The 19,932-nt window shown below is 34.5% G+C and overlaps 1 protein-coding gene and 1 long non-coding RNA gene across 6 annotated transcripts in view; one reads left to right on the plus strand and one right to left on the minus strand.

Moving 5' to 3' along the window:
• Window positions 1-10,511, minus strand: part of LOC128988827 (uncharacterized) — a 65,675-nt gene extending 55,164 nt beyond the window's left edge. For all 5 annotated transcript variants that reach the window (XM_054410547.1, XM_054410530.1, XM_054410538.1 and 2 more), the window contains exon 1: window positions 10,408-10,511. The gene's annotated coding sequence lies outside the window, so the exon portion shown is untranslated. The remainder of the gene's footprint in view (window positions 1-10,407) is intronic.
• Window positions 10,512-10,658: 147 nt separating this feature from the next.
• On the plus strand, window positions 10,659-17,874 carry LOC128988894 (uncharacterized). The gene is made up of 3 exons (XR_008490440.1): window positions 10,659-11,162; window positions 13,218-13,356; window positions 17,400-17,874. It is a non-coding gene; the product is annotated as an uncharacterized LOC128988894 (long non-coding RNA).
• The last annotated feature ends 2,058 nt before the right edge of the window (window positions 17,875-19,932 follow it).

Here is a 19,932-nt window from a genome sequence, read left to right on the forward strand (position 1 = left end):
TAGAAGATAGTCCTGCTCCTTACTGAGCTACCGATTTTTCAGAAGAAAAAAATTATATTTCAAATTTCGCTCGATAAATTTTGATTATTTTTATGGAGTATGTTATTTACAAGTATACACGTGACATAATTAAATGGCAAGCCCATTCAATGCTTATGATGGTTTCTATAGGTGGTAGAAGATAGGCCTGCTCCTTACTGAGCTACCGATTTTTCAGAAGAAAAAAATTATTTTTCAAATTTCGCTCGATAAATTTTGATTATTTTTATGGAGTATGTTATTTAGACGTATACACATGTCATACGTAAATGGCAAGCCCATTCAATGCTTATGATGGTTTCTATAGTTGGTAGAATATAGTCCTGCTCCTTACTGAGCTACCGATTTTTCAGAAGAAAAAAATTATATTTCAAATTTCGCTCGATAAATTTTGATTATTTTTATGGAGTATGTTATTTACAAGTATACACGTGACATAATTAAATGGCAAGCCCATTCAATGCTTATGATGGTTTCTATAGGTGGTAGAAGATAGGCCTGCTCCTTACTGGGCTACGGTTTTTTTCAGATAAAAAAATTATATTTCAAATTTCGCTCGATAAATTTTCATTATTTTTATGGAGTATGTTATTTAGACGTATACACATGTCATACGTAAATGGCAAGCCCATTCAATGCTTATGATGGTTTCTATAGGTGGTAGAAGATAGTCCTGCTCCTTACTGAGCTACCGATTTTTCAGAAGAAAAAAATTATATTTCAAATTTCGCTCGATAAATTTTGATTATTTTTATGGAGTATGTTATTTACAAGTATACACGTGACATAATTAAATGGCAAGCCCATTCAATGCTTATGATGGTTTCTATAGGTGGTAGAAGATAGGCCTGCTCCTTACTGGGCTACGGTTTTTTTAGATAAAAAAATTATATTTCAAATTTCGCTCGATAAATTTTCATTATTTTTATGGAGTATGTTATTTAGACGTATACACATGTCATACGTAAATGGCAAGCCCATTCAATGCTTATGATGGTTTCTATAGTTGGTAGAAGATAGTCCTGCTCCTTACTGAGCTACCGATTTTTCAGAAGAAAAAAATTATATTTCAAATTTGGCTCGATAAATTTTGATTATTTTTATGGAGTATGTAATTTACAAGTATACACGTGACATAATTAAATGGCAAGCCCATTCAATGCTTATGATGGTTTCTATAGGTGGTAGAAGAAAGGCCTGCTCCTTACTGGGCTACGGTTTTTTTTCAGATAAAAAAATTATATTTCAAATTTCGCTCGATAAATTTTCATTTTTTTTATGGAGTATGTTATTTAGACGTATACACATGTCATACGTAAATGGCAAGCCCATTCAATGCTTATGATGGTTTCTATAGTTGGTAGAATATAGTCCTGCTCCTTACTGAGCTACCGATTTTTCAGAAGAAAAAAATTATATTTCAAATTTCGCTCGATAAATTTTGATTATTTTTATGGAGTATGTTATTTAGACTTCTACACATGTTATAATTAAATCGCAAGCCCATTCAATGCGTATGATGGTTTCTATAGGTGGTAGAAGATAGTCCTGCTCCTTACTGAGCTACCGATTTTTCAGAAGAAAAAAATTATATTTCAAATTTGGCTCGATAAATTTTGATTATTTTTATGGAGTATGTTATTTACAAGTATACACGTGACATAATTAAATGGCAAGCCCATTCAATGCTTATGATGGTTTCTATAGGTGGTAGAAGATAGGCCTGCTCCTTACTGGGCTACGGTTTTTTTCAGATAAAAAAATTATATTTCAAATTTCGCTCGATAAATTTTCATTATTTTTATGGAGTATGTTATTTAGACGTATACACATGTCATACGTAAATGGCAAGCCCATTCAATGCTTATGATGGTTTCTATAGTTGGTAGAAGATAGTCCTGCTCCTTACTGAGCTACCGATTTTTCAGAAGAAAAAAATTATATTTAAAATTTCGCTCGATAAATTTTGATTATTTTTATGGAGTATGTTATTTACAAGTATACACGTGACATAATTAAATGGCAAGCCCATTCAATGCTTATGATGGTTTCTATAGGTGGTAGAAGATAGGCCTGCTCCTTACTGGGCTACGGTTTTTTTCAGATAAAAAAATTATATTTCAAATTTCGCTCGATAAATTTTCATTATTTTTATGGAGTATGTTATTTAGACGTATACACATGTCATACGTAAATGGCAAGCCCATTCAATGCTTATGATGGTTTCTATAGTTGGTAGAATATAGTCCTGCTCCTTACTGAGCTACCGATTTTTCAGAAGAAAAAAATTATATTTCAAATTTCGCTCGATAAATTTTGATTATTTTTATGGAGTATGTTATTTACAAGTATACACGTGACATAATTAAATGGCAAGCCCATTCAATGCTTATGATGGTTTCTATAGGTGGTAGAAGATAGGCCTGCTCCTTACTGGGCTACGGTTTTTTTCAGATAAAAAAATTATATTTCAAATTTCGCTCGATAAATTTTCATTATTTTTATGGAGTATGTTATTTAGACGTATACACATGTCATACGTAAATGGCAAGCCCATTCAATGCTTATGATGGTTTCTATAGGTGGTAGAAGATAGTCCTGCTCCTTACTGAGCTACCGATTTTTCAGAAGAAAAAAATTATATTTCAAATTTCGCTCGATAAATTTTGATTATTTTTATGGAGTATGTTATTTACAAGTATACACGTGACATAATTAAATGGCAAGCCCATTCAATGCTTATGATGGTTTCTATAGGTGGTAGAAGATAGGCCTGCTCCTTACTGGGCTACGGTTTTTTTAGATAAAAAAATTATATTTCAAATTTCGCTCGATAAATTTTCATTATTTTTATGGAGTATGTTATTTAGACGTATACACATGTCATACGTAAATGGCAAGCCCATTCAATGCTTATGATGGTTTCTATAGTTGGTAGAAGATAGTCCTGCTCCTTACTGAGCTACCGATTTTTCAGAAGAAAAAAATTATATTTCAAATTTGGCTCGATAAATTTTGATTATTTTTATGGAGTATGTAATTTACAAGTATACACGTGACATAATTAAATGGCAAGCCCATTCAATGCTTATGATGGTTTCTATAGGTGGTAGAAGAAAGGCCTGCTCCTTACTGGGCTACGGTTTTTTTCAGATAAAAAAATTATATTTCAAATTTCGCTCGATAAATTTTCATTTTTTTTATTGAGTATGTTATTTAGACGTATACACATGTCATACGTAAATGGCAAGCCCATTCAATGCTTATGATGGTTTCTATAGTTGGTAGAATATAGTCCTGCTCCTTACTGAGCTACCGATTTTTCAGAAGAAAAAAATTATATTTCAAATTTCGCTCGATAAATTTTGATTATTTTTATGGAGTATGTTATTTAGACTTCTACACATGTTATAATTAAATCGCAAGCCCATTCAATGCGTATGATGGTTTCTATAGGTGGTAGAAGATAGTCCTGCTCCTTACTGAGCTACCGATTTTTCAGAAGAAAAAAATTATATTTCAAATTTGGCTCGATAAATTTTGATTATTTTTATGGAGTATGTTATTTACAAGTATACACGTGACATAATTAAATGGCAAGCCCATTCAATGCTTATGATGGTTTCTATAGGTGGTAGAAGATAGGCCTGCTCCTTACTGGGCTACGTTTTTTTCAGATAAAAAAATTTATATTTCAAATTTCGCTCGATAAATTTTCTTTATTTTTATGGAGTATGTTATTTAGACGTATACACATGTCATACGTAAATGGCAAGCCCATTCAATGCTTATGATGGTTTCTATAGGTGGTAGAAGATAGTCCTGCTCCTTACTGAGCTACCGATTTTTCAGAAGAAAAAAATTATATTTCAAATTTCGCTCGATAAATTTTGATTATTTTTATGGAGTATGTTATTTACAAGTATACACGTGACATAATTAAATGGCAAGCCCATTCAATGCTTATGATGGTTTCTATAGGTGGTAGAAGATAGGCCTGCTCCTTACTGGGCTACGGTTTTTTTCAGATAAAAAAATTATATTTCAAATTTCGCTCGATAAATTTTCATTATTTTTATGGAGTATGTTATTTAGACGTATACACATGTCATACGTAAATGGCAAGCCCATTCAATGCTTATGATGGTTTCTATAGTTGGTAGAAGATAGTCCTGCTCCTTACTGAGCTACCGATTTTTCAGAAGAAAAAAATTATATTTCAAATTTCGCTCGATAAATTTTGATTATTTTTATGGAGTATGTTATTTAGACTTCTACACATGTTATAATTAAATGGCAAGCCCATTCAATGCTTATGATGGTTTCTATAGGTGGTAGAAGATAGGCCTGCTCCTTACTGGGCTACGGTTTTTTTCAGATAAAAAAATTATATTTCAAATTTCGCTCGATAAATTTTCATTATTTTTATGGAGTATGTTATTTAGACGTATACACATGTCATACGTAAATGGCAAGCCCATTCAATGCTTATGATGGTTTCTATAGTTGGTAGAATATAGTCCTGCTCCTTACTGAGCTACCGATTTTTCAGAAGAAAAAAATTATATTTCAAATTTCGCTCGATAAATTTTGATTATTTTTATGGAGTATGTTATTTAGACTTCTACACATGTTATAATTAAATGGCAAGCCCATTCAATGCTTATGATGGTTTCTATAGGTGGTAGAAGATAGGCCTGCTCCTTACTGGGCTACGGTTTTTTTTTTCAGATAAAAAAATTATATTTCAAATTTGGCTCGATAAATTTTCATTATTTTTATGGAGTATGTTATTTACAAGTATACACATGTTATAATTAAATGGCAAGCCCATTCAATGCTTATGATGGTTTCTGTATGAGTTAGAAGTTGGACCTGCAGTCTGCACTTTCGTAGGCTAATGATTTTACTGATTTTAATGATGTCGCTGTTCAATTCTAGGCTACCGATTTTCCCATTTAATAAAAAATGTATATCTAAAAAATCGTTTACACAATTTTAATGAATTTGAGCTAAATTTGAAATATAATTTTTTTAGAATCTGTAAAAAATCGGTAGCTCAATAAGGAGCAGGCCTAACTTCTACCACACATAGCAACCATCATAAGCATTGAATGGGCTTGCCATTTTATTATAACATGTGTAGACGTCTAAATAACATACTCCATAAAAATAATGAAAATTTATCGAGCGAAATTTGAAATATAATTTTTTTATCTGAAAAAACCGTAGCCCAGTAAGGAGCAGGCCTATCTTCTACCACCTATAGAAACCATCATAAGCATTGAACGGGCTTGCCATTTAATTATAACATGTGTAGAAGTCTAAATAACATACTCCATAAAAATAATCAAAATTTATCGAGCGAAATTTGAAATATAATTTTTTTCTTCTGAAAAATCGGTAGCTCAGTAAGGAGCAGGACTATATTCTACCAACTATAGAAACCATCATAAGCATTGAATGGGCTTGCCATTTAATTATAACATGTGTAGAAGTCTAAATAACATACTCCATAAAAATAATCAAAATTTATCGAGCGAAATTTGAAATATAATTTTTTTCTTCTGAAAAATCGGTAGCTCAGTAAGGAGCAGGACTATATTCTACCAACTATAGAAACCATCATAAGCATTGAATGGGCTTGCCATTTACGTATGACATGTGTATACGTCTAAATAACATACTCCATAAAAATAATGAAAATTTATCGAGCGAAATTTGAAATATAATTTTTTTATCTGAAAAAAACCGTAGCCCAGTAAGGAGCAGGCCTATCTTCTACCACCTATAGAAACCATCATAAGCATTGAACGGGCTTGCCATTTAATTATAACATGTGTAGAAGTCTAAATAACATACTCCATAAAAATAATCAAAATTTATCGAGCGAAATTTGAAATATAATTTTTTTCTTCTGAAAAATCGGTAGCTCAGTAAGGAGCAGGACTACATTCTACCAACTATAGAAACCATCATAAGCATTGAATGGGCTTGCCATTTACGTATGACATGTGTATACGTCTAAATAACATACTCCATAAAAATAATGAAAATTTATCGAGCGAAATTTGAAATATAATTTTTTTATCTGAAAAAAACCGTAGCCCAGTAAGGAGCAGGCCTATCTTCTACCACCTATAGAAACCATCATAAGCATTGAATGGGCTTGCCATTTAATTATGTCACGTGTATACTTGTAAATAACATACTCCATAAAAATAATCAAAATTTATCGAGCGAAATTTGAAATATAATTTTTTTCTTCTGAAAAATCGGTAGCTCAGTAAGGAGCAGGACTATCTTCTACCAACTATTGAAACCATCATAAGCATTGAATGGGCTTGCCATTTACGTATGACATGTGTATACGTCTAAATAACATACTCCATAAAAATAATGAAAATTTATCGAGCGAAATTTGAAATATAATTTTTTTATCTGAAAAAAACCGTAGCCCAGTAAGGAGCAGGCCTATCTTCTACCACCTATAGAAACCATCATAAGCATTGAATGGGCTTGCCATTTAATTATGTCACGTGTATACTTGTTAATAACATACTCCATAAAAATAATCAAAATTTATCGAGCGAAATTTGAAATATAATTTTTTTCTTCTGAAAAATCGGTAGCTCAGTAAGGAGCAGGACTATCTTCTACCAACTATAGAAACCATCATAAGCATTGAATGGGCTTGCCATTTACGTATGACATGTGTATACGTCTAAATAACATACTCCATAAAAATAATGAAAATTTATCGAGCGAAATTTGAAATATAATTTTTTTATCTGAAAAAAACCGTAGCCCAGTAAGGAGCAGGCCTATCTTCTACCACCTATAGAAACCATCATAAGCATTGAATGGGCTTGCCATTTAATTATGTCACGTGTATACTTGTAAATAACATACTCCATAAAAATAATCAAAATTTATCGAGCGAAATTTGAAATATAATTTTTTTCTTCTGAAAAATCGGTAGCTCAGTAAGGAGCAGGACTATCTTCTACCACCTATAGAAACTATCATAAGCATTGAATGGGCTTGCCATTTACGTATGACATGTGTATACGTCTAAATAACATACTCCATAAAAATAATGAAAATTTATCGAGCGAAATTTGAAATATAATTTTTTTATCTGAAAAAAACCGTAGCCCAGTAAGGAGCAGGCCTATCTTCTACCACCTATAGAAACCATCATAAGCATTGAATGGGCTTGCCATTTAATTATGTCACGTGTATACTTGTAAATAACATACTCCATAAAAATAATCAAAATTTATCGAGCGAAATTTGAAAAATAATTTTTTTCTTCTGAAAAATCGGTAGCTCAGTAAGGAGCAGGACTATCTTCTACCACCGATAGAAACCATCATAAGCATTGAATGGGCTTGCCATTTACGTATGACATGTGTATACGTCTAAATAACATACTCCATAAAAATAATCAAAATTTATCGAGCGAAATTTGAAATATAATTTTTTTCTTCTGAAAAATCGGTAGCTCAGTAAGGAGCAGGACTATCTTCTACCAACTATAGAAACCATCATAAGCATTGAATGGGCTTGCCATTTAATTATGACACGTGTATACGTGTAAATAACATACTACATAAAAATAATCAAAATTTATCGAGCCAAATTTGAAATATATATTTTTTTTATCTGAAACATCAGTGGTCTAATAAATGGCAGGTTCAACTTCTACCTCATACAGAAACCATCATAAGCATTGAATGGGCTTGCCATTTAATTATGACACGTGTATACGTGTAAATAACATACTCCATAAAAATAATCAAAATTTATCGAGCCAAATTTGAAATATATTTTTTTTTAAATCTGTAACATCAGTAGTCTAATAAATGTCAGGTTCAACTTCTACCTCATACAGAAACCATCATAAGCATTGAATGGGCTTGCCATTTAATTATGACACGTGTATACGTGTAAATAACATACTCCTTAAAAATAATCAAAATTTATCGAGCCAAATTTGAAATATATTTCTTTTTATCTGAAAAATAGGTAGCTCAGTAAGGAGCAGGCCTAACTTCTACCACATATAGCAACCATCATAAGCATCGAATGGGCTTGCCATTTTTTTATAACATGTGTAAACGTGTGAAGAACATACTCCATAAAAATAATGAAAATTTATCGAGCTAAATTTGAAATATAATTTTTTTAGAATCTGTAAAAATCTGTAGCTCAATAAGGAGCAGGCCTAACTTCTACCACACATAGCAACCATCATAAGCATTGAATGGGCTTGCCATTTTATTATAACATGTGTAGACGTCTAAATAACATACTCCATAAAAATAATCAAAATTTATCGAGCTAAATTTGAAATATAATTTTTTAAGAATCTGTAAAAATCGGTAGCTCAATAAGCAGCAGGCCTAACTTCTACCACATATAGCAACCATCATAAGCATTGAATGGGCTTGTCATTTAATTATGACACGTGTATACGTGTAAATAACATACTCCATAAAAATAATCAAAATATATCGAGCCAAATTTTAAATATATTTTTTTTATCTGAAAAAGTCGGTAGCACAGTAAGGTGCAGGCCTAACTTCTACCACATATAGAAACCATCATAAGCATTGAATGGGCTTGCCATTTACGTATGACACGTGTATACGTGTAAATAACATACTCCATAAAAATAATCAAAATTTATCGAGCCAAATTTGAAATATAATTTTTTTAAATCTGTAACATCAGTAGTCTAATAAATGGCAGGTTCAACTTCTACCTCATACAGAAACCATCATAAGCATTGAATGGGCTTACCATTTAATTATGACACGTGTATACGTGTAAATAACATACTCCTTAAAAATAATCAAAATTTATCGAGCCAAATTTGAAATATATTTTTTTTTATCTGAAAAATAGGTAGCTCAGTAAGGAGCAGGCCTATCTTCTACCACCTATAGAAACCATCATAAGCATCGAATGGGCTTGCCATTTTATTATAACATGTGTAGACGTGTAAATAACATTCTCCATTAAAATAATGAAAATTTATCGAGCGAATTTTAAAATATAATTGTTTTTTTTTAATCTGTTAAATCGGTAGTTGGGTAAGGAGCAGGTCTAACTGTTACCACATATAGAAACCATCATAAGCATCGTATGGGCATGCTATTTTATTATCACATGTATTGACTTATAATGTAACATAATCCATAAAAGTAATCTACATAAATCTAGTCAGATGTATGTTTGTAGTGTGAAATGCACTTTGAGGTTAGTGGAAGTAGGCCTACATATCAATGGAATAAAAACAAGTGTTATTAGTGGTCATTGCACTTTATTTCGGCACCGCATTAACATAAAAATGGTATACTAGTAAAACAAACACTTAATAACTGCTCAAAAGGTGTAATTTAAACATAAAATGTATTTGAGGTTAGGAAGTTTTGACATGTGACACATGTGTTTGAGGTTAGAAAGTTTTGATACATGCATTTGAGGTTAGGAAGTTTTGATGCCACGGCCTTCTTGATCTACTGATCTGACGTGACGTCATAGCTTAATGTTGGTTTATTGGCAGTTTCACAGACATGGATCGGAGGGGGTGAACACACATGTCATACACGCTTCCGAACCGGCACCCATCTCCGATTTCCTCCAGCGGGTAGATCAACACTCGCCAGTCTGATTCGTAAACGTAAACTACGTGCAGAAGGTGAAAAATACTGTATGTTCAAAAACTTTGGTATTCAGGATTTAGCCATGGTGGCGGTATGTCTAGATGAAGAGGAAGAAAGTCAGACATCTCTGGAGGGCAGTGGAAAACGGAGAATTTGGGTCCATTCTGCATGGAAGGAAAGCAGAAGTGTCCATTATATATATTATAGGTTTTTCTCTCTCGAGTTCGTTTAGCTCTTCTACCCGTCCGATTTTCATGATTGAGGTCTCGAATTGAAGGTATGCACGCACAGATTTCAAATCAAGCATCGGCATATATTTATCTTAAACCATTGTTCCTAAACCTTAAGAATAAAGGTTATTTTTAAGAAACTACCCGTCCTGCATACGACAAACGAATAGACTGCAGTGTCGGTGCGTGATCGGAGTCTAAATCGGAGTATGACGTGACGCGTGTCGGAGAGGTGTAAACAACCGCGTTCAATGTTATGCACCATTCCCCTCTCCGACAGTGGTACCGCAGTATGATCGGAGTCGGATCGGAAGGGTGTATGACAAGTGTGTCCCCGCCTTTACACTACTAACAGATTTAAAACAACTTGTCTTTGCCTCGAACTAGGCCTAGCTACTAGCTATAAGTATAAAGCTATGCAAGTATAAGTATAAGCTAAGCTAAGCAAGCATTGACTAAATTACCTGTTTAGGATTAGTGTTTAACAACTTAGTACTGTGAAAGTTACTAAAGTTAGTAAGTAAATAAAAATGACAAAAATATCTCTGCTGTTCTCTGCCTGTTTGCCTGTCAGTGCCACTCCACTCAGTCACTCTCACTCTCACTCTACTCTCACTTCACTCTCACTCACCGCTCACCGGTGGGGCACACGGGAGGGACGATGGCTAACATAGTGTCAGCGTTCGCCGCTAGGGGTGGGTTCCATAATATCGACAACCGTAGAAATTGATCGAAACTGAATTATTCCCAGTTTGTCGACACTGGAATATTCCCACTTAACCGACATCCCAAATAACCGACGTCGCAAATGATCGACACCACAAATTGTCGACATCCCATATTGTCGACAATGAAATAGTTTCATTTTGTCGACACTGAAATAGTCCCAGTATATCGACAAGCACCCGTTCTTCGGAGCTACTCTTGAAAAGGAGTTGTTCTAATTCATCGTTCAGTTCCTCAACTCACGAGTCGCAATATTTGATTCCGAATTCCGACGGACATCTTCAAGCTGGCCATTTATTGACTAAAAACTTTTATATTGTAAATATTTATCTTTTTTATTTCTTTCCTTGTTTACAAGAAAATAGATGACTCGAGTGTTACAAACAATAGTTTTTAAGGAATAATGTGAAATAAGTTAATTTTTATTTGGTAAAAAACGTAATCAACGTGATAACTTAATAACATTAAGTAGTCCTACCAGACACTAACTTAGGTAAGTCACCAACAAGAACCTAAGATACAGCTTATTCGTAGGCTAATTCTGGATCATCAAGCAATATTGTAGCAAATGTTTGAATAGGCACTATCCCTAGGCTATTAGGATTGTCTCTTTTTCCCACTGACCCAGTGTCAACTTTAAAAATTTGTTTATGTAAAAATATTTGGCTGCACTTTAGTTTATGTCCTACATTCATTCAAATGAAAGATATTAATACAAGACTATTTAATATTTTGAATATTTCATTCCGTTAGTTAGGTTAAGTTTTACCCTAACATTACCCAAAATTGATATAGGCCTAAGTTTATTGAATGAAATAATCAATATGACTGGGACGGGTGGCGTCGTCCTGTAATCCAACTACTAGGAGGTCACGAATTGTGGATATTTATAGGCATGCACTGTGGATGCGATACTCCCTGGTGTGGATTAATGTCCGCACGAGTGAGTACTACGACTATCCGCAGTACTATCCTGATAATTAGACCAATTCGTATATACCAAGGCAATAATGTGGTTCGGATTCCACTATAAACCGTAGGTCCCTTAGTTGCCATTAGCTGTATGGGCTATTAATTAACAGCTGTGTCTAAGGAATGTCGGCCTTAGTCACTAACAAGACTACAAGATCGCGCCACTCATCCTGATCCTACACTCATTTCCATTCATACTTGGCTTAAAATACGGTACCTATAGTGTGATTGTTGACGGAAAGCGGCTGGCTGAAGGGTCGACCATACTCTCACACACGCAGGCCTCACACACACAGACGCAAGGGATTAGGACGGACGTGGGACGGACCATTGTCCTGCCGCACGAGTCATCGCTGGCTCACGGAAATTGAACTATAATTTTTGTAATTTTACGTTTGTTATAAAATGTGGTAACGATTTTGACTTCAGCTCAAAATGCTTAGTAAAATGATACCTACCAAACAATATATATTTTGCTTACAAAGTGTAAAAGCTACGAATATTTTAACACGTTTTTATTAGCTAGCTACTTGTCATAATCATTTCGTGTTTGGACTCATTTTTCATTGAATTAAACAACAAATTTATTAACACTAACCATTTTACTGTATATCTAAAATCAAATGAATTGCAATTTTGAGGTATCATACAACAGATCTTATATATTTCTACTTAGTGAATAGGGGATCGGGGCTTTGAGGCAATTAGGACGGTGGTGAGTGTGCGTGCGTGAGTCGGGTCCCTCACAGGTAGGGCTGAGCTCCAGCCGCACTCCGGTAAAAATCAGACTATACTTTGTATGGTCGCCAAGTAATAAGTAAGAAAGTATTAAAGAAATATATTCATTGGAATGAGTGTAGGACGTAAAATTATGTGCTGTAAAATATTCTAGAGCTGTTTGTATTTGGTGTAAGACTAGACTTGGATTATATAATTCATTGCTGATGACATCAATGTTAATTTTATAGATGATCCTGGAGCAAAGGCTGTAATTTGGTTGTTTCAAGCTTTTACACAAACAAATAAAGAAACTCCACCACTCGCCAAAACTGCAAAGGTTATAACGTTTACATCTGTTCTGAGATGTCGCGGAATGCACAATGTAAACAACAATGTTGCCAACTGTTGTGTGACGTAACCAATCGTCATATCCACAGACCAAGCGACGCACATTTGCGGCAGATATCCCTCTAGACCGATACGATAAAATCAGGGCTTTAAAATAGACCGTTGCTAAGAAATACGCTGATTAATAACATTGAACACCGACGCAAGTGTGCGTCGTTAGTCTATTTCAGTGTGATCAGCTGACGCAAATATGCGTCGGTGGTCTATGCGAACGTAAATCCCATATAATTGTGGTAGCGAACAAGTTAAACCAATTTATTTTGTCTAAACCAAATTATTGTTACAAATTCTAATATTTGTACTAACTTGACCCAGATTTGCTCAAACATTTTCCTATTAGCTGTACCTATTTGAATATCGCAAATATAGAAAGGAGTGTACACACTTGTATTATTTGTTGGACTAAAATTATTTGTATAACACTATTTTTTGCAATATTTCTGTACAGAACTGAAGCCTACCAGTAAAATGGGGGCGTTGTAATTAATATCCTCCGACATTGGAGAATACAGGGGAGAGGTGCCAGAGGAAGAGGAGATCGAGGATGGGGCGAAGTAAAGACTAAGATTGAAGAGAACTAACTAATGGTAAGTTTTGCCATTTACTTAAATTTAATACTTATAAAACCAGGGCCGTGTCCATTGCCCCCAAGCCTATGTCGCATAACCCTCCTGAATTACTAGTATTTAACCAGCATTTTAACTCGAGAGGTGCCCAAAAATTTGCTTTTGTTTTTTAGGAAATGTAGGCTATATTTTTTGACACCATAACTATAATTTTTCTGAATATGTCATAGTTTTTACATTTGGTAAGTACTGAAACAACAATAATTTTAAGACAAATGGAAAAGCCCCTGTCAACAGAAGCAGTTGAAACAAAAAATTCTCATGCATCAATAAGGTATTTAGTACAAGCGTGGTTCAATAAGACCTTAGAAGAATATAGAATAACACAATTTGTTGTGATAAATTTGATTTATTTTGCTATAATCTCCTTTTATTCAGCTCTATACACTTATCTTAAAGTTTCTCCAACCTCGTTCAAATTATGTCCAAATAAATAGTACCCTACAAACTTGAAAAGCCTTCAAAATACTCTTCTGTTTCAGTGATGACCAGCTCCATGGCAACTAAAAATGTCCGCTCGTAGGCCTTGAAGCGCCCCTATCCCCACCACCTTCCGCCAGTCACTCGCCCGACAGGGCAGCAAAGAAAACTGTCAGATAATTTTGCCACACTCTGTACGTTATATTTTGTCCTATACAAAATGGGTCGCCGGATTTCTACCCCCGGATATTTACCCCCATGAAAAAACGCCTACGTCACTTTGACGTCACATGCATGGGGGTAGATTTCCGGCCGCGAACTTTTAGGATGGATAAATTATTATATATTCAATCAACTCGCATTTCACGGTTTACTTAACAGTTAAAAATTAATCAAAATGCTAATAAACCTGACACCGGAACTTTACCCCCGGAAATCTACCCCCAGACATCCACCCCCGGACATCTACCCCCGGACATCTACCCCCAGACATCTACCCCCGGATATCTACCCCCAGAAATGTACCCCCAGTGGTCAAATCATAAATGTCCGACCCCGGAATTATTTATTTCCGACCCCCGGAAATCTACCCCCCGTGCTACACTACGTAACGGCCAATATTCATTGTTGTAGTTGATTTTAGTAATTGCTTTATAAAAATAATCAATGGCTCTTCGTTTGATAATTACCCTCTAATATCTAGTATTAAGCATGTGATATTTCGTTGTCTTGTTTAATGTCATCTATCTTCCCAATTCATTAAGCTGTAACTGAGTTAGGTGTCATTTTAAGCTTAAGATTCAGTGCAACGCAAATGGTAATTAAAAAGGATATTTTTATAAAGGGCTCCAAAAGTTTAACCCATAAGCATTTGATTTATTTTCAGACAGTGATTTAAATGGTTAACCAACTTTCACATACACTCGTAGCTAACGGCACATGTACGAGCGCAGATCGTGAAATTTAAAACATATCACTGAAGGAGGTTATTTTCTGATTACTAGTGGTAAAAATGCAATTAAATGTTGATAAAAAGCCTGCCACAGGTTGATTATTGAATTAATAATTTTGTCACTAACAATTACCTCCTAGTAATACGAAATAGCATAATCCCTATGTCGTAGACACTATCCGGAGTTTTACATTGGCTAAAAAATCTAGTTGTTTAAACAAATAATTAATCGTAAAAAATAAAACATAAACATATTTTATGGTTGGTTCTGGTTGTGAAATAACGGAAAATAATGTAAAAGAATAAAATTGGATATTTCGGGATAGGGAAGGTATTTTTACCTCATGGTTCTTTTGGTTTTACGAATTTATTTTAATGAAATTAGAGTTTAGAATGAACATTGCCTAAAATTATATATTTTTTGGTAATTTTTACGTTTCATACATTAAAGAAGCCAAAACAAGTCTTTATCTCAATTTCTGTCTTGTCTGTCAAGGCCCAGAAGGCATTTTACGTGGCCTTCTTCTCAAAAACTAGAGCATCGATCGTGATTCGATTTAAATAGTTTTTTTTTTTTTGGATTCGGTGGATTGACACGAGTAACTTAAGCCATTAAAATATGGCCTCACTACTTTTGAATTAAAATAAATTTTGTTCAACCCCATAAGCTACTTCTAATGTTTACCAGTAATTTATGAAATACTAATAATTTGTTTGGAGAATACATCAATGTTAGAGACATCAATGAAATAACGAAAAGCTGTGAAAGATGAAAAGCTGGATAAAGATGATTTTTCCTAGCTGTCACTGGAAATTTGTTATTACATTTTGTTTACTTAATACTGCAACCATTTCCGATCACGTTTTGTAATAAAATCCAAAACAAAGTAAGATAAAAAAACGTTGTGACTCACGTAAATAAACGGATAAAATAAATCGTAAGTGCAATAATATGTAACTAGTGTACATGTTGCTCGAATTCGAGCAATTGCAAAGTATTAAAGGAGTCATTTCAAAATGAATAACAATGAATATTTACAATGAGTTTAAATGAGTCAACTCAAAGATTACCGGTGTGTAACTAAAACCATGTTTATCTTCGCTATTGATAATCCTAAAGCATTCATCCGGCCGGTTTTCTCCTTCTCAAAATGCCTCGCTGTACAGGCAACACATGTTATTGATAGAGGGCCAATTTAGAACGAAAAGTCGTTTTGGGGTAGTGTTCTATCTCTTGTTTACAGTTGCAGACGATCTATTCTGGTTATCAACCTGACTTAAAAATTTAACTGATTAGTAATCTGCTCACATTTCACCTTTAAAACTGTTACTGTATAGTGTGAAAGTTGGTCAACCATTGGAAGCACCTTCTAGGAATAAATCAAAGGCTTAGGGGTCAACCTTTTGAAACCCTAATCAAAATATCCTTTTTAATTACCATTTTGCTCTGCGCAAGGTTTTAAGCTTTAAAATTACACCTCAATCGTAACAATCGGCGAAGTAGGTCGGGTGAAAAAGGACTGTTACAGCTTATTGAATTAGGAAGATAGATAATGTTAAACAAGACAATGACATATCGCATGCTTTATACTTGATATTACAAGACAATGCTTAACCGAAGAGCCGTTGATTTCCGAGGGTAGATGTCCGGGGGTAGATGTCTGGAGGTAGATGTCTGGGGGTAGATGTCCGGGGGTAGATTTCCGGGGGTAGATATCCGGGGGTAGATTTCCGGGGGTAGATATCCGGGGGTAAATGTCTGGGGGTAGATGTCTGGGGGTAAATGTCCGGGGGTGGATTTCTGGGGGTAGATGTCCGGGGGTAGATTTCCGTGCTATGGCAAATCACTTTATAATAAAACAATTACATGTTGATTATTTAATAATATATTGGGGGTAAATTTCCAGTCGCGGGCTGTTTCTCGACCGTGTATAGGCCCCGCCCCTCGTGACGTCAAAATGACGTAGGCGTTTTTTCATGGGGGTAAATATCCGGGGGTAGAAATCCGCTACCCCTACAAAATGGGTTATATGGGTCGGCACTTATGTATTGATCCAAACGGTTACTGCAATTGTGGCAAAATTAAACGATATTGTCCTCGGTAATGACCAAATCGTGATTGCAGGGTCATCATCTTCATCTCCCAAGGTCGCCAATGGTTAAAATTGTGGGCATCCTCGGTGCAATCGTGAACATCTTTCGCGGTTGCGAGGCCTGATTATCGTCACCCGCGATCGCTGGTAGTCGTAAATTTCGATCACGCAATCTTTGCAGACGCTTTCGGCTATCATGAGAATACAAGACAAACTTGGATTATTGTACCCCCTAATTCTAACAGATTGTGGGAAAATTTATTTTCCAAGAGAAAAAGCATTCTTTTGAGGCCCCAAGTGAGTCCCCTTCCCAGGCCGAAGCCCTTGGCAATCGCAGTGTCCACTGTTAGGGGAATACGGCCCTGATTTGGAGGCCTATGTTGGTGTGGGGCCTGGTGCAAACCGCCCTCCCCCCCCCCCCCCTCAGTACGCCACTGAGTAGCCTACATTAAATAATGATAGAAGTATGCATAAAAAGACTCTTTGTTCAGAATACTGTTTTAATTATTAATTTTTGTTCTGTTATATCCACTATCCAGGCCTGATGACAGGGTGGATGGCGATGGAGGCATGGAGGTTGGGGGAGAGGAGGCTGAAGAAGTGGAGACAAATCAGTTTGGATCCATTATGTTGATTAGTTTAACATTTATTTTGAACATCAGTATTTACATTTTTTTCTCATTTAGATTATTAAATTAAAATAATTTTATTGTTTTTATGAAGATTTTTTCTTACATTTTTAATATTTGTTTGTACTTCTGCCTGGTAAAAAAAATACTGTTTATTATGTTTGTTAAAATGATTACTTTCACTAACTTACCTTGTCTTGGGTAACAAGAGATATCTTGATATTTAACTAGCAGGGTGCCTGTTCTATGGGCGGGGATTGTATAAGTCAGTAGAAACCTTCTTATATTTCGATACTTGGTAAATTAATCATTTCCAACTTTATATAGTATAGATCGCTATTCCTGTATTGATGTACTGAAATGAATAAAATTATATGAAATGAAATGTTGTTTTTTATATATTTTGATGACACACTATTAAAAAGGCATAACAATATTCTAGAGTTTATAACAGCTAATGATTGTGTTTTTATTAATGATTTATTGTGACTTTTGAGTGATTGAAGGATTTGTGATTTGGTTTTAAGGAGATTGATGTACCTAATTTTTTTAACCCTTTGAGTGCCAACGTCCAGGGAACCGGACGTTTTTAAAACGAGCCAAAAGTGCTGACGTCCGGCCGACCGGACGTTTTTAGAACGAGCCAAAAGTGCCAACGTCCGGCTGACCGGACGTTTCGTAATGATCGAACAGTTGTCATAACAACCGAATGGATACTCGGATTCTTTTAACCCATATATTAACATTGAGTCGAAAGTTACTAGATGCGATACATCGATTTTCGTTGGTCGAAATATCAAAAATTCGATTTTTACGAAATTTTAACCTAAAAATCGCCAGATCGCGCTCGGCATTTTAAGCGCGACCTTCGGGAATAATCATCGGCATTTTTTGAGCGTTACTTTTATTTCTCGCCTGGCACTCTAAGGGTTAAATCTATACTTATTAAATACGCAAGCAGGTTTTTTGTGACAATTACTTTTGAAATTACTGAACCGATTGACATGTTTTTGGTGTCATTGGAAAGAGCATAACGTGAAGTTGTGCAAGAAACTTTCTTTTTAGGGAAATAATTAGAGAGTGAGGACCTGGGGCCCTTTAAAGTTTTGTATTTCTCCATAAGATTAACATGGGAAACAAACATTGTTATGAAACTCCAGCTGTTGTCAGAAATTTAAAGTGAGAAGAAGAACATAAGTTAATTGTAAAATTGTGACAGAGAGGTTATGCAGAAAATCAGGTAGTTAATGGTTATTTGGTGCTATTAAAATAAAGACTGAAATTTGTAAACGTACTGGCGACAATGGGTGATACCACACAAACTACATTATCATTGACAAAGACCAACATGGAGAACCTATTGCGACTATAAGTGGGAAACATTTCTACAACACACTAAAAGCCCATGGTGGAAGGAAAAAACATAGGTGTGCTATTCCCGTCCTTGTATTGCAAACAAAAGATCACCTGATTGTAACTGTCAAATTAGTATGTATTTGTTTTGATTTGATTGTTAATGTTTTTTTTATAAAAACACACATTATAAAAACAATAAACAACCAAATCAAAACAAATACATATACTAATTTGACAGTTATAATCAGGTGATCTTTTGTTTGCAATCCAAGTGACGGGAATAGCACACCTATGTTTTTTCCTTCCACCATGCTAAAAGCCAGATCAGCTTTTGAAACATGATAAAATATTTACAAGAAATGTTGATTATGTTGAACTGGTAAGTACATTGTGAGTATTATTATTAGTTACGTAATCTTTGGGTTGACTCTTTTAAACTCATCGGAATTTATAACTTATATTATATTTGTTCTTAAACAAGTTATTTGTTTTTAAATAACTCCTTTATGTACTTCTTTGCGATTGCTCGATTTCGAGCAACATATACCTAGTTCAATTTATGGGTCAACTTTTTTTTATAAGAACCGGGTTTCGTTATTCATGTAACTATTGGAACACTTTTTATTATCCTATACTCTAATACGAGCAAGGTTTGCTTGTATGTATGTATGTATGTATGCTTGCACCAAGATCTCGAAAACGGCTCCGACGATTTTCTTCAAATGTTGTAAATAGTTTATTTCTGGCATAAAAACGAGTTTACTGCAGTTAGAACTGCCAAAAAAAATTTAATTACGTAGAAAAATGCAACTGAAAATCAATTTTTTTTTAACATTAGTCTTATGGGTTGCTAGGTAACCATGTTGGCTGAATTAAATAACAAGTAAAAAGTAAACAACATACTTGAAATTGTAGCATGTGTTCATAATAAGCCAACTACCCACAGTATACAACAAATTACAAATACAGTACAAAAGGTAAAACATCACATGTTAATATCTAGCAAAGATTATACTGAAGATTACTCGATACATTGTAGTCAAGGGTAGCAGTGCGAAGTCTGGGATCTGTTTATGACGATTAGATC

The sequence above is a fragment of the Macrosteles quadrilineatus genome, unplaced genomic scaffold, assembly GCF_028750875.1.
Source record: "Macrosteles quadrilineatus isolate MER2022 unplaced genomic scaffold, UCM_ALF_1.0 Scaffold_1__1_contigs__length_201487025, whole genome shotgun sequence".
NCBI classification, from domain to species: domain Eukaryota; kingdom Metazoa; phylum Arthropoda; class Insecta; order Hemiptera; family Cicadellidae; genus Macrosteles; species Macrosteles quadrilineatus.